The sequence below is a fragment of the Ahaetulla prasina genome, chromosome 2 (assembly GCF_028640845.1).
Source record: "Ahaetulla prasina isolate Xishuangbanna chromosome 2, ASM2864084v1, whole genome shotgun sequence".
NCBI classification, from domain to species: domain Eukaryota; kingdom Metazoa; phylum Chordata; class Lepidosauria; order Squamata; family Colubridae; genus Ahaetulla; species Ahaetulla prasina.
In genome coordinates, this window is record NC_080540.1 from 43,366,702 (window position 1) to 43,390,505 (window position 23,804).

At 38.7% G+C, this 23,804-nt stretch overlaps 1 protein-coding gene across 17 annotated transcripts in view; it reads right to left on the bottom strand.

The window, feature by feature from the left end:
- Positions 1–23,804, bottom strand: part of FOXP1 (forkhead box P1) — a 755,498-nt gene that overhangs the window by 227,518 nt on the left and 504,176 nt on the right. The window contains exon 1 of one of the 17 annotated variants that reach the window (XM_058168798.1): positions 489–643. The exons of the other annotated variants lie outside the window; for them this stretch is intronic. The gene's annotated coding sequence lies outside the window, so the exon portion shown is untranslated. Of the gene's footprint in view, positions 1–488; positions 644–23,804 lie in introns of those variants that run through there. 17 annotated transcript variants of the gene reach the window in all.

Genomic DNA, 23,804 nt, shown 5'->3' on the forward strand with positions numbered 1-23,804 from the left:
AGAAATGGAAATAGCCACAAGGCAAAGATTCATTCAAGCCCCTTTCTCCTTCTCCTTTTTCTTTCTTTGCTGCTGTTCTTCCTGAACTTGAGACAACGATAGGGCAATGGTTGCTAGCTCGCTCTCATTCACTTAAAACGCGTGTACACATTCACACACATTCACACACAGATAAATGAACGGCATGCCTCCCTATGTAAGCGATAACATGAAACTTCCTGGGAGATATACTTGAAAAGCAAGACAGCACCTCCCAAAACAACAAAAAAGTTAGCAGAAACCAGTTTACAATCCATCTTGTTTTCATTCACAAGGCAGTAAACATCTTATTTGCTTTAAAGCCCCAGCAATTAAAATCTCCTACAATTGCAAGCAAGATAGCCGGATAAAAGTTCCTTGCAGCCTTACATTGTGTCCTCTTCCTCCCTCCCACCTGGATATTTCAAAAGACAATATAAAGAGTTTAGTTTCCCAGAGCAAGCGCTTACTGTTAATCTCTAGTTTGCCGTCTTCTCGCCGAAGATGTGTCCTGGCTGTTTGTCTGAAGCAGGGGGTTGAAGAATGGTAAAAAGATGTTTGAATAAACAGGAAGTGCTGTGCAGCTGAAGCACACACTGAAGGGAAAACACATTGGAGCACTGCCCTTTGTAGGCAACAACGGGAGGCTTGCCTCCACAGTAGCAACGTCTGCTTTTATGAAACGACAAAGAAACCACAAGAATTTAAGCAATTTGCCCCCCCACACACACAATCTCCAAGTCAACTGGAGCTTGCAGGTAATTTCAAAGTTGTGCTTAACACGCCAAAAAATTATATTAATTCTACCCTATTAAAGCAGATGGCTGCATGCTTAAAATCATACATAACTGAATGAAACAACGGCAAATGCATCTTAGCCATGAAGCTAGGCAAATCCTTTATTTGTACATAGTTTTGGAAAGCTTGTTTTTCACACTCTTCGTGGTACCCACGCACTTATGTCAATAAATGTCTGTTAAGGTTGGCCAGACTTCACAGCAATTATTCAAATTCCTTCATAACATTTTTCCCCTTTCAAATAAATCACTTTGCATCAAAGTTCTCAGGAGTGCGCCTTCAATATCTTCCCCCAGATTCATTCTTTTTCTTACATTCCCCGTCACCAAAGCAAAATACCTATTTAAATCCAAATGACTAAGTAAACTGTCTTCCGTTTGCCATCTCTCCTGCTCCCCTTCCTTAGCCTCAATTATTAAAGTCCTGCTCTTTTGGCATCTAAGAGAAATGACAGAGATATTGACAAGGCAAGTAAACTGGAGCTGACACTGGAAGATGGCTTATGAAGGGTTGAACGGTGGAACAACCAGCAACAGTAGCTTACCATTTTTTTTTTAAAAAAAGGAATTCCTCTAGAAAATGTATTGCTATTGCAAAATGTGCTACAATCTCTGATATTTGTTATTTAGCATGTAACTCCTGGACTTGTCTGTCATTCTAGGTGCTAATGCTACCTAAAATAACTCATTGGGAGCTGTCAGTTTACACAGGACCCAATCTTTTCTTCCTACGAGGATTTTTTTTTTAACACTGGAATTCATCTTCTTTTGATCTCACATTCAAAGCAACAGCAGCTTGATAGACATGCAAGTCTGAAAGCAAATCCAGACGCTGAAGATAAACTGGCAGAGTATGACAGGCAGGAGCATCTAAAGCTTATAAAAATGAAGAGAACAGCATGTCGTCTGAGTATTACAATAGCAGAAATCAAGAGACACATTAGGTGGAACTGATCAGCCACAAAAACCATTCAAAAGGCAGATCACAGAAACAGAAAGTCTAGGCAGCTGTGGGAAAGGGCGGGGAAGGGGGGGGTGGAATGGGAAATATCTGCTTTAAAGAGGCATCACCTTTTCTTTAAAGCACTACCGTTTTTTTCTGCTCCCGGTATGCAAAGTGGAGGAAATTGAAGGTTTCTTGTAAAAAAAAAAAAAAAGGCTAGACTAACTCAGCAGTCCTCACCACTTAATCTTTTAATTAGGCTTCTCAATTAGGCAGGCTAAACAAAAATATTTTAAACTGAACAGTGTGTCTGTGGTGCTTCACTTTTTGCTTGTAGATATTAGGAAGAAGTTATCTGTAGTAACTTCAGGAGGCCACCCCCCCAAATACAGCAATGCCTGCTTATGCTCCAAAGAGGCTTACAGTCCGGAGGTAGACTTCGACTTACAACAATTTGTTTAGGAACTGTTCAAAGTTACAATGGCACTGAAAAAAGTGACTTATGACCATTTTTCACGCTAATAACCAAAGGTGCTTTTTCAAAAGGCAACTGGACAATGGGTTTTTTTGTTTTGTTTTTTGAAAAAGCACCTTTGAGACAACCATGATCTGGATAATGGGAGAATCTCCATAGACACACTTATGACTGTTGCAGCATCCCCACAGTCATATAATCAAAATTCAGATGCTTGGCAACTGCCTCATATTTACGACGGTTGCAGTGTCCTGGGGTCATATTATCCTCTTTTAGAGAACTTCTGATAAGCAAAGTCAATGGGAAGCCAGGTTCGTTTAATAACCATGTTACTAAATCAGGGCTATCAAACTTACGGCCTGTGGGCTGGATGTGTCATGTGCTGGCCACGTCCACTCCTATTTTAGCGAAGGGGGAAGTCGCGATACGTCACATGACAATGTGATGCTGTGAGTTTGACAGCCACCCCTGTACTAAATTAACAACTGTAATGATTTACTTAACAACTGTTGCAAGAAATTTATAAAATGGGGCCAAATTCACTTGACAGTTTCACTCAGCCATAGAAATTTTGGGCTCAGTTGTAGTCGTAAGTCGAGGACTACCTGTACCTGTACTTCTGGATTGTATCTTAATATGATAACCAGTAATACTGAGGTCTGCTAGTATTTATTAATCAGCAAATCACTTGGAAATGCCACCCATTTACATTTACAGAGCCTTAGGAGTTCCATTTCTTGAAAATTGCTTAGAAATCTGATTAGCTGCTGGGTTCTCTTTTCACTGTTGAAAAACCAATGTTTGTTGGAGGATATTACTTAAATTGGCCTATCTCTGAGACAGTTAACACTAAAGGAGAAAACGCTTATGTGGGAATGATCACTAAAACTTTGCTGGGGAAAATCCATACATTTTTAATTCCTACCTCTTTCCCATAAGCCTCTTACTTTAATTGAAGTTGCTGAAAATAATGAAAAAAGCATTTCTCCAACAATTTTGTACTTAGAAGTGTTTGTTAACAAACACAGGATGAGCAGGCAGCCTTACCAAAAGGGCAGCAGACTTCTACATTATAATTTAGCCTGTGGTTATTCCTGATTAAGAATACCCTCTGGGAAAGCAAAGGAAGATATTCTTTTGTAGCAAGAATAGCTTTTAAAATTAGCCTTGCATAATAAAGCAAGAGAATAACTGTGCTAAAACAATGTTGAAGGTTGCAATTTTAGTTTGCAGGCTTAGAGATCTAAGAAGAGCTGTCTGGGAACTTAAGGAAACCTCTCAACTGGGACTTACTTCAGGTAGTCCTCATCTTACAACTGCTTAGCGATCGTCTGAAGTTACAACCGCAATGAAAAAGTGACTTATGGCGGGTCTTGGCACTTACGACTGTTACAGCATTCCCATGGTCAGGTGGTCAAAATTTGGGTTCTTTACAACTGACATGCATTTGTAATAGTCACAGGTACCAAAGGCTCATTTTTCAAACTTCCTAGCTAGCTTCCAACATGCAAAAACAATGGGGGAAGACAGATTTACTTAACAACCACGTTTCATTTAACAACTGTTAATGACCCGCTTCCATGGGGTTTTCATTGCAAAGATACTGGAGTGGGTTGCCATTTCCTTCTCCAGTGGGTCACATTTTGTCAGAACTCTCTGCTATGACCTGTCCGTCTTGGGTCTGGGTCACAACATATCCCTGCATGGCATAGCTCATAGCTTCATTGAGCTATGCAAGCCCCTTCGCCACGACAAGGCAGTAATCCATGAAGGAAATAGAGGAAATCAACCCTGACTGCTCTTTAGAAGGCCAGATCCTGAAGATGAAACTAAAATACTTTGGCCACCTAATGAGAAAGAAGGACTCACTGGAGAAGTGCCTAATGCTGGGAAAGATTGAGGGCAAAAGAAAAAGGGGACGACAGAGAATGAGATGGCTGGATGGAGTCACTGAAGCAATTGGCATGAGCTTATATAAACTCCAGAGGATGGTAGAGGTCAGGAAGGCCTGGAGGAATATTGTCCATGGGGTCGCGATGAGTTGGACACGACTTCACAACTAACAACGACCCGCTTAAACAATCATGGCAAAAAAGTTTGCAAGATTGGGCGCAACCTACTTAACAATCACTTTGCTTAGCAATGGAAATTTTGGTTCCAACTGTGTTCATAAATTGAGGACTACCTGTATGCTAGTGCTTCTCAGCCTTGGCAACTTTAATTCTTAGGAGCTGAAATTGGCATTATCTTAAAGTTGCCAAAATTAAGGAACACTGCACTATGCCAACCCAGGCAGAGATTGAGTGTGTTTGCAAGAATAGACCTGTTCTAATTTATGACTCTTGCATATATGTGGCACTTCTAGGGACAAACAACAGCAGTGATGGCTCTGGTTGTTCTCCCAAGGATGAAGCAGCCTGTCAGACTGCATCAACACTACAGTTCTCAGATTTGTGGGCAGTTGCATGACCACTTGATGGCGGCAAGAATCAAAGTTTCCTGCATATCATTGCTGCCATCTAGAGGTTACCTAGTTTAGTACCACTGAGCCTATCTGCTTGGTTTACCAGCAGCTTGCTTTTGTTGGTTGCACTATCAATACTCCTTGTGCCACCTTAGACAAATGCCTTGGTTCCTTTACTGGCAGCTGGGTACATGCCACCCCTACAGTCTTTGCAAGTTTGCTTTTAAAAGATTTACAGCCAAGCCAGACCTTCTGCAGTTACAGCAGTATGAAAACCACTGCTGATATGGTGACAGCATTTAAGCCATAGTTGTTTCTCCTATGGAACACAATCAACTCCAAACTCCCATTTTATGGAGTAACACTCTTTCTCTGCTATAGATATGAAATATGCAAAAAAAAAAAAAAAATCTGGATTCCATCACTAGTATAAGAAAGTCACCTTCTGTCATGCATTGTGGCTATCTAATGAACTAAAGGCTGATTATTTATCTTTAAACTGTATTAGTTTCATCTTTTTGAAGGTCATTGCTAATCTGCTTCAATCTTATTTTAAAAAATACTTTCAAAAGTTACCAATGGAAAGATGGGCCTGCCTGTCATTGGACCTGAAACCTTTTGACTGAAAAAGCAATCTGTACAATGAGCTTAAGCCATTCTGTAAATTAGAAGCAACAACAACCTTGGTTCTTGAGTATTAATCTAGGCATCATTGTAATATAGATAGAGAGATGATAGACAGACAGACAGACAGACAGACAGACAGACAGACAGACAGACAGACAGATAGATAGATAGATAGATAATTTCTGTCAGAAAATGGCTATGGGATAATTCTGTGTGTGTGTGTGTGTGTGTGAGAGAGAGAGAGAGAGAGAGAGAGAGAGAGAGAGAGAGATTAGTGATGGTGGTGAATAGTCTACATTCTCAATAAGCTTCTTCTTTCCCTTTCAATCTGCAGAGATCTTGTGGACTTGAATGTCACCATGGACCTTGAATGTGAAATAGCTTCAAGCTAATAGCACTAATTGCTTGAAGATGTGTAGGCAGGTGAAATCGGATCCCTCTGGCCACTGAAGAGACCCAAGAACAACAGAGGAATCTTTACATTATTTATTATTTATTTATTTTACATTTATATCCCGCCCTTCTCCGAAGACTCAGGGCGGCTTACAGTGTGTAAGGCAATAGTCTCATTCTATTTGTATATTTATATACAAAGTCAACTTATTGCCCCCCCAACAATCTGGGTCCTCATTTTACCTACCTTATAAAGGATGGAAGGCTGAGTCAACCTTGGGCCTGGTGGGACTAGAACCTGCAGTAATTGCAGGCAGCTGTGTTTAATAACAGGCTTCTTACAGCCTGAGCCACACCCCGGCCCTTGTAACAACTCTGTAACAACTCATAACAACTCTGAGTTTAATAGATAGTAAAGCTAACTAAAGAGTTTTGTATAGCTAGCCAAAAAAAAACAACAAACCCCAGCCTGTGAGTAGGTGACTCCTTAAAAGACCACAAATACAATTTCCATTCATTTTAAAGGACAATGGTACAAACACCAAAATTACTTTGTGTTTGTAGAAGCAGGCCAAATTGTTACACACCTGATCTGAGATCTCATCCCTTCAAACCATCAAAGGCACCTTATCTGTCAGGGCTCTATGAGATAAAAATAGTAGTATTTTGATCTTTTGGTCTTCAGTTTTAGTCACTACACTATAAAAAAGATATTGAGGCTCTAGAAAGAATGCAGAGAAGAGCAACAAAGATGATTAGGGGACTGGTGGCTAAAACATATGAAGAACTGGATATGGCTAGTCGAGTGAAGAGGAGGACCAGGGATGACATAATAGCAGTGTTCCAATACTTGAGAGGCTGTCACAGAGAGGAGGGGTCAACCTATTTTCCAAAGCACCTGAAGGCCAGAGAAAGGAATAATGGATGGAAACTGATCAAGAAGAGATGCAACCTAGAAATAAGGATAAATTTTCTGACAGCAAGAATAATCAACCAATGGAACAGCTTGCCTTCAGAAGTTGTGGGAGCTTCATCACTGGAAGCTTTCAAGAAGAGACTGGACAGCCATTTATCAGAAATGGTATAGGGTTTCCTGCTTGAACAGAGAGTTGGACTAGATGACCTACAAGGTCCCTTCCAATTCTGTATTCTGTCCCAAAAAATAACCATTATCCATACAACTTGAGCAGCAGTGAAAACTAAAACTGACCTTTGAAAAGAAACAGCAACTATATGACCTTCCATCAAAATGTACCACAAAGTCCAATTGAATAGGAATAATTTTACAGCCACACTGAATTTTTAAGATTTGTGCAATTCCTGCTTCAACACATCTAGAAGTTATAGCCTCCTAAATTCCAGGTACTATAAGTGGAATCTAGTGAAATTATTCAAGAGTTAAATAAAAGTATATTCCATATGCTAAGACTGTAATTTTCAGCAATAGCAGCATTCCATTCTGGTCCACTCAGAATGATAATCTGAAAATGTTTACCAATAATTCTGTCACATTATTACAAAAATTCTCAACATTAGTAGATTATTTATTATTAGTAGATTATAAGTGCTGTCCCGGTGTTTGGAGGCCGTACGGGTCTGGATGGGGAGAAACAGGCTCAAGCTCAATCCCTCCAAGACAGAGTGGCTGTGGATGCCGGCATCCCGGTACAGTCAGCTGAGTCCACGGCTGACTGTCGGGGGCGAGTCACTGGCCCCGATGGAGAGGGTGCGCAACTTGGGCGTCCTCCTGGATGAACGGCTGTCTTTTGAAGATCATTTGACGGCCGTCTCCAGGAGAGCTTTTTACCAGGTTCGCCTGGTGCGCCAGTTGCGCCCCTTTCTAGACCGGGATGCCCTGTGCACGGTCACTCACGCCCTCGTGACGTCTCGCCTGGATTATTGCAATGCTCTCTACATGGGGCTCCCCTTGAAGGGCATCCGGAGACTGCAGTTAGTTCAGAATGCGGCTGCGCGGGTTATAGAGGGAGCCCCTCGTGGCTCCCGTATGACACCTATCCTGCGCAGACTGCACTGGCTACCTGTGGCCTTCCGGGTGCGCTTCAAGGTTCTGGTAACCACCTTTAAAGCGCTCCATGGCATAGGGCCGGGTTACTTACGGGACCGTCTTTTGCTACCGAATACCTCTCACCGGCCCGTGCGCTCTCACAGAGAGGGACTCCTCAGGGTGCCGTCAGCTAGGCAGTGTCGTCTGGCGACGCCCAGGGGAAGGGCCTTCTCTGTGGGGGCTCCCACCCTCTGGAACGAACTCCCCCCAGGACTCCGTCAACTTCCAGACCTCCGAACCTTCCGTCGCGAGCTTAAAACACACCTATTTATCTGCGCGGGACTGGACTAGTTTTTAAATTTTTTAAATTTTAAATTTTTTAAATTTTATAGGGGTTTTAATTGGTTTTAATATTTATATTATTTTTAATAATTAGGCTTTTTGAATATGTCTCTTAATGGTTTTCTTAATTTGTATATACATGTTTTTTATCTGCCTGTGAACCGCCCTGAGTCCTTCGGGAGATAGGGCGGTATATAAATTCGAATAATAAATAAATAAATAAATAAATAAATATTTGGTTCTATATAGCTATGCCTTATGCTTTTCCACATGAATTATATACCTACTTTGGCTCAAGAATTGTCTCATGCCAAAAAACATACACATAAGAGACTTTAAGCAACTGTTAGGAAGGACAGTATTGTTCCTACGAAAAGCTGATTGAAGACAATTCCTCTTGAGCTTCAAAGAAATTTAATGAGGGAATTACTACTGATTTTTCAGTGAGTTCAAACTTCTAGGGCTATCTTGGAGCACCAAATAAAATTACTGATCATTGTTTGGCCCAAACATATTTATTTATTTATTTGATTTCTTTCAAAAAAAATAAAATCCCTCCTTTATTACTTTGAGAGAATGAGTGACTGGCCCAAGGTCACCCAGACACCTTTCATGCACAAGGCAGGACTACAATTCACAGTCTTCTGGTTTCTAGCCTGATGCATCAAATTCATATCTGTTACTGTACATCAAACTTGTACCTATTATTTATTACAATCTTGGAGAATAGGTGAAATCACAGATAATAGCAATAGCAATAGCACTGATTATTTCACAGTGCTTTAAACCCTCTCTAAGCAATTTACAGAGTCAGCATATTGCCCCCAACAATCTGGGTCCTCATTTTACTGACCTTGGAAGAATGGAAGGCTGAGTCAACCCTGAGTCGTTGAAAATTGAACTGCTGGCAGTCGCCAGAATTAGCCTGCAGTACTACATGCTAACCACTGGGCAACCATGGCTCTGTAACTTGGTATCAATTACTAGAAAGATTCTTGTCATTGATATGGAAAACAAGGTTTGATTTCTTTAGCTAAAATGATGCAGATAATACTAGAAATCAACACAGTTTTGCCAAGAAGAAGAAGGGATGCGGTGGCTCAGGCTGTAAGATAGCCTGTTATTAAAACACAGCAGCCTGCAATTACTGCAGGCTCGAATCCCACCAGGCCCAAGGTTGACTCAGCCTTCCATCCTTTATAAGGTAGGTAAAATGAGGACCCAGATTGTTGGGGGGGCAATAAGTTGACTTTGAAAAATATACAAATAGAATGAGACTATTGCCTTACACACTGTAAGCCGCCCTGAGTCTTCGGAGAAGGGCAGGATATAAATGTAAATAAAAAAAAAGAATACGTATAAAATAAGAATAAGAATGAGAGAAAGAGGGAAGGGAGAGGGGCTGTGTGTGTTTTGGGTTGTTTTGACTTTCTTGTAGATTGTGGGACTATTACAGACATAATATATCTTACAAAGCATTTGGCAAAGTACCCCATAACATTCTGATTAGCAAGCTAGTTAAGTATACATTGGATGGAATGTTGATTGATCAACAGCTGCCTTGAAAACTAGACTAAAGGAATACTTGTCAACAATTCTTCATCACACTGCAATGAAGCATTAAATACCATACCACAAGGTCTGGTTATTAGCCTACTATTCTGCAACATTTCTGTTGGACTCAGCTGAAGGCTGGAGGAAATGCTTTTCACATTGGTAACTAACACAAAACTGGGTGGAAATAGATAATTGTACAGAAAAAAAACACATTTAAAATAAACTTTATAGATTACAGAAACAGGCTGAAAGCAATAAAAGAAATGTAATTACTATGAATGCAAAGTTCTTTACTTACAAAAAAGAAATTAAAGGACATGCATATAGTGGAAATTATCTAACCTGGTACTAATACACATGACATATGTACTAATGGCAATTACAAGCTAAATATCAAACAATAGTGTGACATAACTTCTAAAAAATCAAATTATATTTTAGGATGGAACAACAGAAACCCTTCCAAAACTCAGGAGATACTTATACTTTAAGTATTCTGTCCAGTTCTGAGCATCATAACTTCTCTTAATTCAGAGAAAATGCAGTTCAATAATGATCTAAATTTTGTATGGTCTACAACACCATACATTTAACTTTTAAGTTAAGTTAAGTTTCATTTAACTTTTGTTAAACAAGATTGCTCTAGTTTTATGTTTAACTTGATCCTTCTCCATTTGCTCCAGGATGCTGACTCACTTTAGTTTGGTTGAAATACCATTGTATAACAGGAGTTCTTGAGAAACTACTATTTTGATTTTCTCATGAGTAATGACAAAGGTATTGTTTCTGCAATGAAAGACCAAAAAGATGCTGAGGCTCTAGAAAGAGCAACAAAGATGATAAGGATCTGGAAGCTAAATCTATGGTTAAGGGAACTGGTTATGTCTAGCCTAACAAAGAGTAGGATAAGGGAGGATGGGATAACTGTCTTCCAGTACTTGAGGGGCAGTCAAAGAAATGAGGGGCTTGACTTATTATCCAAAGCACCTAGGGACAGGACAAGAAGAAATTCCAAATTCTTGTTACAGAGAGATCCCACCTAGAATTAAGAAGAAATATCCTGACAGTGAGAGCGGAATGGACCAGCTTGCCTCCTGGAGTTTTGTTTGCTCCATTGCTGGAGGTTTTCAAGAAAATATTGGACAAGTATTTGTCTGGAATGGTATAAGGACTCTTGCCTTGGGCATAGGGTTGGATTAGAAGACCTCCAAGGTCCCTTCCAATCCTATGATTCTAAATGTCCTATCACATCTTCTCAGACTTACCTGAGGCACCACAGGATGACTGCATCATTTGCATACACCAAAACCAGAGCAGGTCTTTTGGTCAATGTAATGGGATGGAGCTTGAAATAAAGAATGCATCCGTATTTTTATGTAAAAGGAGAGTTAAGGTTCCAGGGGTGGGATGGGAGCTTATGGATAGTTAGCGTAGTTTAGCTTATGATTGTTAGATGTTATATCCTGTATTTTGCTCTGGGAAGCCCGGGCGGGGGGGCGGGGTTGGGGGGGATTGGGTAAAGGTGAGAGGGAAAGATAAAGTGCTATTTTGTTTTATTGTTCACATTTTGGGGAAAAAATAAAAAAATTGAAAGGAAAAAAGAAATAAAGAATGCATAAATTTAAAGGAACAGGTGGCCCAAATGAAGCTCTGTCACCCCTTTCTGAATAAATATGGAAGGGTAAAATATAGGATACTTATGTCAGCACTGCACTGCAAGCGAGTTTCATATTTCTTCTGAGAAGAAATCAGTCAATGGAAGAGATTTTTTTTTCCATTGCTTATTACGGAAAACTAAATGAAACACTGCTTACAGATATATGAAAGCAACGTAATTTTTATGTTTATAATTTTTAAACAGATGTTGGAAAACTAAGCAATACTGTAAAGTAGTTTCCTCTCCTGCTGTCTTTTGAGACATAGTAAACATAAAAGAATGCTACTGCTATTATTCTACCGGTTATATTTATTAGATTTATGTGGGGTTTTATTATTGTATTTGTCATATTTATTGTTTTCTTGTTTTGTTTTTTTATTTTTTGGAGCCATCTATAATCTGTCTGGGATAGCACAGAGAGCGATGTGAAGTAAGAGAGATGCAAGAATTTGAACTTTCATTTTATTACAAAAAAGACTTGTGTTTGATTCACAGGAATCATTGGATTTTTTTTCCTCAACAACTTCATTACATTTTCTACAATAAACCTGAGTGTTTGCACTGTGAGTATTCAGGTTATTGTAAATATATTTCTGCAGGTTTTAGTCAGTGGCCTGGGATAAATCTGACAAACTTGGAGAACAGCACTATTAGTAAAGCAATTAAAGACATAGAAAGGCAAGTTTCCTGAAGAAGAATTGGAATAGTACAGGTAGTCCTTGCCTTACAACAGTTCATTTAATGACCGTGCAAAGTTACAACACCACTGAAAAAAATGACATGATCTTTTTCACATTTACGACCCTTGCAGCATAGCATCCCCATGGCCATGTGATCAGACTTCAGGCACTTGGCAACTGATTCATATTTATGACGGTTGTAATGTCCCTGGGTCATGTGATCCTATTTTGTAACCTTCTGGAAAGCAAAGCCAATGGGAAAGCCAGATTCATTTAAGAACTATTACTAATTTAACAACTGCAGTGATTCACTTAACAACTGTGGCAAGAAACGTAAAATGGGGCAAAACTCACTTAATAAATATTTGAAACAAATATGCTGACTTTGTAAAACACTTAGAGAGGGCTGTAAAGCACTGTAAAGTGGTGCTATTGCTAAGTGCTATTGCTATTTAACTTAGCAGCAGAAATTTTGGGCTCAATTGTGGTCGTAAGTTGAGGACTACTGTATGATGATATTAAGGCTATTTACACTACAGTTCTGGGGAAAAAAAATCTGCAAGTGTGTGAGTAGGGATGATATTCCAGACACCGGTATATTGTACCAAGGCTTTAACAATAAAAAATCTTTTTGTAAAGCACTTCACACAAAAAAACCCAACACTTGAGCAGTTAGCATTTATGGGAAAAAGCAAGGCTGGCAACTGGTTCAAGAACAGAATATAGAGAAGGAATAAATAGACCATACCATGTTATTTAAAAAATATGGCTCAAAAAAAATGTCATATGAATAATTCCAAAAAGATGTCTCCAACTAGATGAATAGGCATTAAAAATTCAAATGCTATGAGCAAATATTCAATATGGGCAAATATAAGGTGGTATATGCTAGGACAGGGGTCTCCAACCTTGGTCCCTTTAAGACTTGTGGACTTCAACTCCCAGAGTTCCTCAGCCAGCTTTGCTCTGGGAGTTGAAGTCCACAAGTCTTAAAGGGACCAAGGTTGGAGACCCCTGTGATAGGACAACATTCCTAACCTCCCCAAAATGCACTTGGATTTTATGAAATATGTTGAATTGTGGTGAGCAGATAAATGAAAATGACTCATACAGTGTGGGGATGCTGTGAAAAAACCCCAGACATGCAAATAATTTGAAACTGTTGATGCAGTGTACAAATGCTGGAAGAAAAGTCAAATACCGTATTTGAGTTATTAGAAAAGGAATGGAAAATAAAATTATCAATATCTTAAAGAAAGTTCCTAACTTTTTGCCATTATTATACCTTCTTTTAGTATAATCATAATGTACATGCCTCCCCTAAAAATTAACCAAAATTAACACAAGCGAACAATGAAAACCATGAAACTTTGGGAAAGATGGGATTATTCTAACAATGTAATTAAAAGGTTCTTCACCTCAACCTTGGAATTTGACTGAGCCTTCCCAAATCAGGTACACACAACAAAGTTGGCAACTTCATAGTAAAATATTAAATGAACACAAAACATAGTGTGTCATCTTTCGATACTCTACAGAATTCTTTGTATAGTATATGAAAATCTCTCTGTTTTGACCCACTTATTATGTTTAATAAATGATTTGGCCCTGGCCTTCTTCAAAGATAGTGGGAAAATCCAACACCCAGCTATTATCTACACTCAGAATTCATTATTAAATATTAATAATCCTTTTATATAGACCATGCGCAAATGCCAAAAGTAACATATTAGGCAAGTGCAATCTGAAATTGCTGAAAGGGTTTTAAACAGTGCAGAAAATGCGAAACATACTTTTGCAAACAATTGTAACTCAGAAAACAACCTATGACTTTGGAAAGTATTTTGACTCTGTAATCAATGCCAATAGACATACAAAGAAGAATCAAAAATAGAGTTGGCCATATTGCTGGTAATGACTGGAGATTGTTTTCTTTTCTTTCCTCCCCCTAAAGTTTTTTTTTTTTAATTCCTTCTCTCTCTCCCTCCCTCCCTCTCTTTTTAGTTCCTCTTTTTGGCAACTGAAAGAGTTCGGCACTGGAAAAAAAAAAACACTGTCAGTTTAAAGATTTAGTATAAACTAGCTCAAGCCGGTGGGAGGAACACTAAGTGGAAAAAGTAAACAGGGTCCTTCCAAATAGTTCCTTTCTAAGCAATACACAGAGACGGTGCCTGGTACCACAGGCTGCCCTACGCACTGGGGAGGTCAGCTCAGCTATGCTAAACTGACAGGTTCCGTTTACAACAGGACCCAAACTTTATTTGGATAGGCTGGCCCTGGTCACCGCCAGTTTAACAACAGATGGCTAAAAAACTTTCATTATGTTGCACACGGCTGAACTGCAAACAATTACAAAAAGCTGTGAAAAGTTTAACTCCCTCTCACCCAGCACAAGAAGCCTTGGCAAGCTCATAAGAAAATGCAGGCAGAGAAAAGAAGGGAGCGGGTAGGCGCCTTCTTATTTCAAACTGGACAAAGAGACAGTTGGAGCTTTCCTCTTAATTAAAATGAGGTGTAATGATTCATCACAGTTGTACCTTATCCACTGGGTGAACTCTCACAGGAACTGTCCAACTGTTTGCTTCCCTAAGGATTTATAAGACTGTAGCTTCTGTAGTCGGTGTCCAATGCAGTAGCCTGCAAGCAGGAATGTGGGAAGCATTCTTGGGAAAGTCAATTTCCTTTTTGATCAACATCCCATGTGGTGCTGGCTATGCAAGCTAAACAGCTCGCATTTCACAGGAGCTGGGAGCAGCTACAGGGATAAGATCTGAAACAAGGCTCCCAGGCCTTAAAGTGAGAGCTGCCATGAGTGTGAAGCCAGCAAGGTGGAAGGAAGGCTCTTGGCCCAGTCTCAAGATAGACAATGATAATTCCCTGAGGAAGCAAGAGAGGCTTAGAAATGCTCCTCTTATTTACTTTTCATGCTTATATAGTAACAGTGACAGAGTTGGAGGGGACCTTGGAGGTCATCTAGTCCAACTCCCTCCACAAGCAGGAGACCTATAGTATACTAGGGATTTGAACAGCCGAACTGCCGACCTTTCTGATTGACAATCTCACCTTTCTTCAAGGAACTCGGCATGATAGCACACAGACAGGCTGCATTTTATAGACTGTTTTACAACTACTCTGAAAGCAAATCAAGCTAAGAGTGAAATTGAATATAGCTATCTAGAAAGCTTGGCGATTATGTTGGGATCTGAATCCAGAATATTTGCCTCATCCTACCTTGCCTTTATTACTTTAGAAGTACCGCAAGGCAGTAAACAATCCTAATACCCCTTCTTCTTCCTATTTCCCCCACAACTATGAAGTGAGTTGAACTGAGAGAAAGTCCAAAGGTCCAAAGTCACCTCGTCAGTTTTCATGCCTAAGGCAGAACTTGAACTTGCACTCTCCTTGTTTCAAGGCCGGCACCTTAACCACTACACCAAACTGGCTCTCCAACTTACAAGGAACAAGCTCTGCAAAAGATGAATTACAGATCTGAATGCTTTTTCACCTTCCCCCTTTGAATATGGCTACCTTAGAAGGTAGAATTTGCTATCTGTTCATGCCCTCTCCATCTAGAAGAACATTTTGGAGCACGAATTAAGTTGATGAGATCATAAATCTTAACTTTAGCCGAAGTTAAGGCAAGTCAACAATTTAAACAGAAAAAAATCAAATCATATTAGCTTTACAAAGAATTTACATATTAGTTTTAAAAATGGTTGCTCACCTTTGTACATACTCCATTCTTTTAGCATTCTGATATTAAATATTGCCTTTTGAAGAAAAGAAGCTGCCAAACAATCTAGCACTAAGATTTAAAGGTGATTTAACCAAATCTGTATATAAATCAAATATTCATTACTTTGATCTGATTCATATGCATCCTAATATTGTCTAATGCTCCAAGGCGGGCTATAAATGTATCTTGTGAAATTTAATTCAATTGACAATCATATATGTCTCGTCACAGACAACACGTTCTTCTGTATTATTCAAGAAATGAACAAATCTGTTTTTCCACAATGTATTTCAGAAGCAACTCTTTCCTGTTATTGAAAGAAAATTGTGTTTATTACTCCTTTAGCATAGTGTAAACTCATAAACGTCAACAGAGAGTACAAGAAAAACTGTCAACTAAATATTGTTTCCTTCATGAGCTGCTCTTCCAAGTCAATTACGCCTTTCAACTTCTGGGGCATTGTATGATAAACTGGCAGTAAAAATCATTCACATTAATATACCATGGTGCCTTGCCTGCAAAAGGTAATTAAAGAAGTAAATGACTCATAAGAATAGACATATTAGCTGCAAAATGAAAGGCAACTGAGCTGCCACATGAAAATATGTACCATTAAGATACTGCATTTTCATATTCCTGTAATCAGCTTCAGTAGACTAATGCTTATTTAATCCAGTTCTTCACTAAGTCCATCAACAACTGTTTTTTGCTGTTTTCTCCTTGACTGAACATTATGTGTGCAGGTTTGGAATAAATACTGCAATGAGATTTTTGCATACTCAATTGAAGAACTCATCTTATATTAAAAAAAAGGAACAATTCCCTCCCCCCACCCATCTTTCTGAGATGCAGGGAAAAGGGTAACATACAAGCTGCCCAAAATAACAGTCTTTTCATGATCCCAGGATGTAGACTTTGCCGATATAGCTATGCCATAATAAAATAAAGGGAGACATTTAATTCTTTCCACAATTTTTCCCTTTATTCATTTACGGAACATTCTGGCTGGATCCATATAACATGTTTTTCATACCTGGAAGTCTGGGATTCCCCAAAATTGAAATTTCCAGATTTCGGAAAGAAAAACTTTGCATTTCATGGTTCACATCTGTTGTATAGAGGCATCCCAAAACAGCAAATACAAGAAATACACCAGATCAGACTCATCAGGTTGAAACGATACACAGAACTTTCCATCAAGTTATACCATTGAACTATTGTACAATGAATGCAAAACACACGTTCCAGAAATCAGTTACAAAACCCAGATGGAGCATCTTCTTTATATTAAAAACCTGTTGCCTTTTTTTTACTATTAGCATACTTGGACAAAAGGCCACACATTATATATATACACATACATACATACAGAATAAAATAATCAAGTGATAAAATGAAGCATTTTAATGACATGCCTTACATTAATAATTTGATGTGGCCTCAGTGAAGCAAAAAAAAAGTGACTGCACTGAATAATTCTATCTTTGTTATTTGTAGATTCTGTTTTTGGTTTCAACAGTTCATGCAACTAAATACAAGTAACCATATTGGAGGCAAACTGATAGATAGAAACTGGAAGTATGACAAAATGAGAGCATCATTTTGTTATACATAGGGTACATTAACACAATATAAACTGACGTATCGACAGGATTAATGTATTTTGCAAATACCTGACTCCAGTCACAGGTGGCATTAGCAAGGGATAATTGTAAACCTAGTCCAGTGATGGCTAACCTTTTCGCCATTGTGTGTCAAAAGTGAGGGGAGCAGGGGGGGGGGGTCGCATGCTTGCATGCCCACACCCATAATTCAATGCTCCCTGCCCCCCACGCATGCACACACGACCTCCCCCCCCGCGGTCCCCCCCACTTTTGGCACGTGATGGAACGGTGGGACAGGAAGACCTGTTTTTCACCCTCCCCAGGCTCCAGAGGCTTTCTAAGACCCTGGGGAGGGCGAAAACAGCCTCCCCTCCCCATGAGGTCCTCTGGAGGCCAGAAACATGCTGTTTTCCGACTTCCAGTTGTCCTGGAAGGCCTGAAAATCAGCTGGCCAGTGCGTGCATGCACACTGGAGTTGAGCTAGGGCAAAGCTCAAGTGCCCACTGATATGGCTCCGCGTGCCATAGAGTTGTCATCACAGACCTAGACAGTCTCTGCCTTTTGTTGGGCTAAAATATTCTCTTTCAACCTGCTATAGGACACAAACAAGTTATATACAGTATTCCCAAACGTAAAGAAACAACTTTCCAAACACTACTATACCAGGGGGGAACAGGTATCCATTGCTCTCTATCTGCAATTCTGTGCTGGACCAAGGAGGACCTGTCTGTGGGGCTTTAGGTACTTAGAGAAGGCTATGAATTTTGCAGTAGCTTTTCTCCCTCAATAACTGCTCAGAGCATTACAGTTGTTTTTCTTCTCGTGGGCTGTTGTGGGAGTGACATGACAGCTGGGGGGCAGCAGCAGGCTGTGTTTTTTCTTCTTCTCAACTTTCAATGATCCTGTTGGAAAAAGGAGGCTGATGTTTGGTGCAATCAGCCAAGCAGCTCTAGGTCCATGCAAGGTCAGGAGATGCTGGAAGTGATGGTATTAGCAGGGTTGGGAAATCAGAGAGACAGTGCATTTCTAATTTTTATATAACCTGACACTGATTTTCCTCCTTCACTTTTCTTTTCATATCTACTTTAGCTTGCTTGATCAATAGGAAAGTGGTGCAGAAGAGCTTAGGACTCTTCTGGTGCAAATCTTAATGGGTTACCATGTCCTTCTTGGAGACAGTAAGTAAGAACTCTGTATTCCAAAATGGAGTGTCTTAACCAGTTTGTGTGAACGAATAATGCTAGTTTTATAGTACGAATCAGGACATTTAGTCAAATATGACTTGGCTGACTGTATCAAGAATTCTCTTGAATGGCAACTGTACGATATCTTGGAATGAAGGTTTTCCTTCCTTTCATGGAAGTCTTCTGATGCATTGGGGGATTTCCGTGGGCAAAACAGCACAGTACAAGCTATTTTAAGAATACAAGAAAACATTCCCCAATTTGAATGAGTTTGTGGTGGGAAAAAGAGAATTTTTTTAAAAATATAGGAAGACCTGACAGCAGGCTGAAATGAAGAGGATAAAATTTAACAGAGAGGACTATAAAATTCTAAGTGGGAAAAACTAAGGCAGAAATACAAGGTAGAGGTTTGGCAACAGCATATGCAAGAAATCGGTGAATGCTTTTCAACCATGAATTAAGTTGAGCCGGCAGTGTTTTGCAGCTGCTAAAAAACCAAATGCCATTTTGGAATGAGATGACAGGAGCAGAGAGACCCAGAGTCATTGGGAGTCAAACAGCATGCAAATTTAATGATAAACAAACTGCTCTTGACAAACCTCATCTGGAGACTGTATCCAAGTATGGACAACACAGATCATGTAGGCTAGAAGTGAACTGGTTAAAGGAAAGGGGTATGTTTAGCCGACAGAAAATGGGTATATTTAGCCGACAGAAAAGAGGAGATAATATGACAGACTTCAAATATGTGAAGCACTGTCATATAGGAGAGGGAGTGGATCTATTCTTTCTGGCTCCAGAGGAAAGAGTCAGAACTGCTGGGTTAAAATTACAAGGAAGGATGTTCGGGCTCGACATCAGGAGAAATCTTTCTGATGTCTGAGTTGTCAATCATTGGAATAAGCTATTACGTGAACTTGTGAGTTCTCCTTCACCAAAGGTTCTTTAAACAATGGCTGGGTAGACATTCATCAGAGATGCTTTAGTGGATCATGAATTGAGCAATGGATTGTACAAGGTAACCCCTAAACTCCCTTCTAACTCTATGATTTTATAATTGTTTAAAATATATAGAAAGGGCTATGAAAGTAAGATGAAGGGGGGAAAATGAAAGCTAAGCTTTGTTACACGTTTAAGTTCAGTTGGGTATTGAAGCTAGAGGATTACAAATAGCCTCAACATATGACCACCATTGAGGCCAACATTTATGTTAAGTAAGAAATTTGTTTAGTGAGTTTTGCCCCATTTTATGACTTTTCTTGCCACATTTCTTAAGTGAATCACTGCAGTTATTAAGTTAGGAACATGGTTATTAAGTGAATCTGGTTTCTCCATTGACTTTGCTTGTCAGAAGGTTGCAAAAGGGGATCACATGACTCCTGAACACTGCAACCATCATAAATATGAGTCAGTTGTCAAGCAATTGAATGTAAATCACGTGACCATGGGTTGCTGCAGTGGTCATATGTGTGAAAAATGATAAGTTACTATTTTCAGTGCCTTTGTAACTTTGAACAGTTACTAAACAAAGTGCTGTAAGTCAAAGACTACCTGTATTTCAAAGATACTGAGGTAAACTTCGAGGAAGTTTACCTCAGTATCTTTGAGGTATTGAAGGAAATAAAGCGTCAATCAAATATTTAGGTAGGCATCATTTGTATGGCGAATCATCTTTTTTAAAAAAGAAAAAAGGGGGGGAAGGCCCAAGGTCCAGAAAGTCACAGTAGTCAGGGCCAAATATGTCCTCAATATGTACAACATCTTATTTCCTTTACTCTTTGCCTTTTACTCTTGTCCAATGGAGAAATTTTTACAGATTTTTACTAGGTAAAATAGATATTTTATATCTCAACTGTGCTCCATTAAAGACAAGGCTGTGATGATCCTACAGCAAGTTCCAAAGCAGCAGAGTTAGAACCAAAACTACTGATTTTCTTGCTGAGAAAAAGCCAGAGTGCTCAAGGTAATGTGGCAGAATGATTCAGAAGGCAAAAGTTGGAGGAAAAGGAAGAGAATGCAGCTGAACCAGAAAAAAAATAAATGCCAAGTTTGGTCTAGTAGTTAAGGCAGCAGTCTAGAAATTGTTAGACCATGAGTTGTAGTCTTGCCTTAAGCATGAAGACAGCTGGGTGAGCTTTGGGTGGTCATTTTCAGCCCTGGGAAGCGGACAATGGTAAACTACATCTGAAATTTTGTCAAGAACACTTCACTAGCCTAAGAACAAAATGTTTTAACCAAATTTTAATGGGGGTTTTATTGGGTTCTTATTGTTTTAGTGATCAGGCTTTGATAATATTTAGTTTTAATCTGGGTTTTAAATGTTTATTTATTATATTGTTTTATATTGTTTTAATATGCCTGTGAACCGCCCTGAGTCCTATGGGAGATGGTGCGGTATATAAGTTTAATAAATAAATAAATAAATAAATAAATAAATAAATAAATAAATAAATAAATAAATAAATAAATAAATAAATAAATAAATAAATAAATAAATAAATAAATAAATAAATAAGGGACTTGTCCAGACAATCACCAGGAATCAATGTGAACAATAAAAAATAAAAAACACATACCAAGAAACAAAGCAGTGATGGTACTGTAGAATACTAAATAAAGATTACCTACCATTAAAGCTTGGAAATATGTTTGGAAAGGAGTCAGGATGGCAATATGCCACCATAATCTAAAGAGTCACTGAAGACTATAGTTCTATAGAACATACAAAATATATACTCCGTGCTGCATCTCAGTACCGTATTCAGTAAGGTGCACAAAAATTATAAATCCTGCATGGACAAGCTGTAGGTCAAGGAAGTGGGTGGGCAATTGGCTGCTTAGCCATCCAAGACCTGAACTCAATGATTATTAAGGTGATAGAAAGGCGCTAATGCGACATGCTAACAATTATTCATGTATCCTGGGAGAGAGCAACCTTATATATGGATCAACTTTTTGAACAACACCTTGAGCCCTCACAGATATATGAAGAAAGAATGTCGGTGACGTTCTGTGTATAGATTTCCATTGCTTGAATACAACTAAGTTCAATAATGTAGCAAATGATGTAATAGGTCTTGTCTCAACACTCATGTACACAGGAGCAATTGAGATTCCTTTGGATCTTTTGCTTCAGAGAAACAGGCTTTTATTTACTAAAGGGGGGGGGATGATGGAAAAAACTGACTTGGAAAAATTAACAGCATTGGAGAACTGCATTCTTGAGGAACATTATATTAGTACTGCTTTAAACCGCAAGGCTTTTAAAAATCAAGTCTCAGTCATTATTTATATTATATTATTGCTCCCCTATTTGAACTGACATTACTTGATGCCCACAATTAATGAGCTCCGGCCTTTTTTCTAATTAAGGAACAAAGATTCTTCTATGTTTAGTACAGAGTGCCACTGTCTCCAGAAAGCATTTAACTAGAGAAGAAACCTTCTAATTACCTTACAATAGGATTTCTGATATATATGAACATAATAGGTTCTAGAAATTAAAAGCATTTTGCAACATCAGTTATAACTAAGCTTTTAACCAACATGGTAAAAGGGTCATAAATCATCTTATCCCAAATAACACTAATAATAATAACAACTTTTGGATATTATTTATATTTTTCTAATTATTGTATTTGTACTTGGCCTAATGAGAATGCAATGTATAAATTATATTATGACTGCGGAACATCATATCCGAAAAGAAGAATAATTAGCAGGTAGCTATTAAAGTATAAAATACCTTTAGAGTACAGTCGATTAGGATTCAAACATGTAATTAAGAAAGTCAGAAAGATAACCTCACTTTATACGGTAATTAGGGCTGTTGGAAATAGGATACTATCTCTTAAAGTGTTACCAATATACCACACCGTTAAATAATCTGTGCTGTTGGGAAGCAATACTTGCTATCAAGGGCAAAGCTGCTATACACTGAGGTAACGGCAAATGACAGACTGTGGTTCAAGTCCATTAGCTGCTATGTGATAGGAGCCCATTCACTAGCACACGACCTGTGAAAAATCTTAGATCTCTTTAAATCTTTGAATTGGATTGCTGCATTAATTCTTAAGAACTGCAATCCTTCAACCAAGTCAAATTACCCTCATTAACAGGGGGAAAAACTGCCTCTGCAATGTTTTTAAAAAAAAGATATTTATTACCTATAATCACTTCCCTTTGCTTCTTCTAGAAGTATTAAAAATTGTTTGAAAAATAAGACCGGGGGGTGGGAGGCATACGGAAACCCAGACGCTCTTTCAAATATTAGGTGAGAAAGTTAATAAACCTTTACAATCCTGGGTGGATATTTAAAGGCACACAGATAAAGGTACTGGAACAAAAGGAATCTCAATTAATCTGGAAGAAAGGAAAAAGATTTGGAATGATTTTTATCTGCCAGTGACATAAACACAACGGGTGGGGTAAAAATGCTCCCATTATCAGAGGCTTGGTTAGAACAGGATTTCATAATTAGACATGTTAGAAATGCTGTCATCAACTAGAAGATTCATGTACTAACCAAAAGGTCTCAGAAGTCAGTTCAAGACTTCTACTCATTAACATCTGCTATTAATGTTTAACTTTCATAAATATGCACAAGGGCAGTCAGCATACAATAAAGATGTAAAACAAATATTTTGTTGTTCTGTTTTTGGCCTTGTGGAGATCTGCGACAATCCCACAAATGTCAAGAGTCATTAAAAACAACCAGGCAAGATAACAGAAAGCTATTTGTTCTTTGTAAGAGACAAGCTTGCTCTTTCAGTATGCAAGAATTATTTATTATTTAAAAAAATGCGAAAATAAATTTGCAGGCTTCCCTCTTGTACTGTTACTTTGAAAATCATCATTATTAACCAGCCATAGAATTAAGTTTGTTAGGAGATGAAAAAGGAGTATTTTAAAAAGTTAATCATTAAAAGCAATAATGAACTACAGAGGCTTTGCCAACAATTAGGGCAAGTGTCCCAGTCATTACAAGTGACAAAAGAAAGAAGAACCTTCTAGCATAGCCAAAAATTTTGGGGGGGTGGGGTAGGGGGGTGGGGGCTAGGAAAGTTTAATCCTAACAAAGGGTTTAATATAGATTTTCTGTTAATAAATCTATTAGACCTGGTTCGGTGTCAAGTGGGTGACTTATTATAAATGATGCTGCTAACATTAAGAGGGCAGAATAAGAAAATCCTAATTTTTCATCTATCATCCCAGTAAAATAAGAGGCTGAGGGAGGAACCTATATATTTGAGGAATAATCTGCAGCTAGAAAAAGCAAAGTTATCTAAATTAGCAGGCTTAATCTGCAGTCTAGAAATTGTA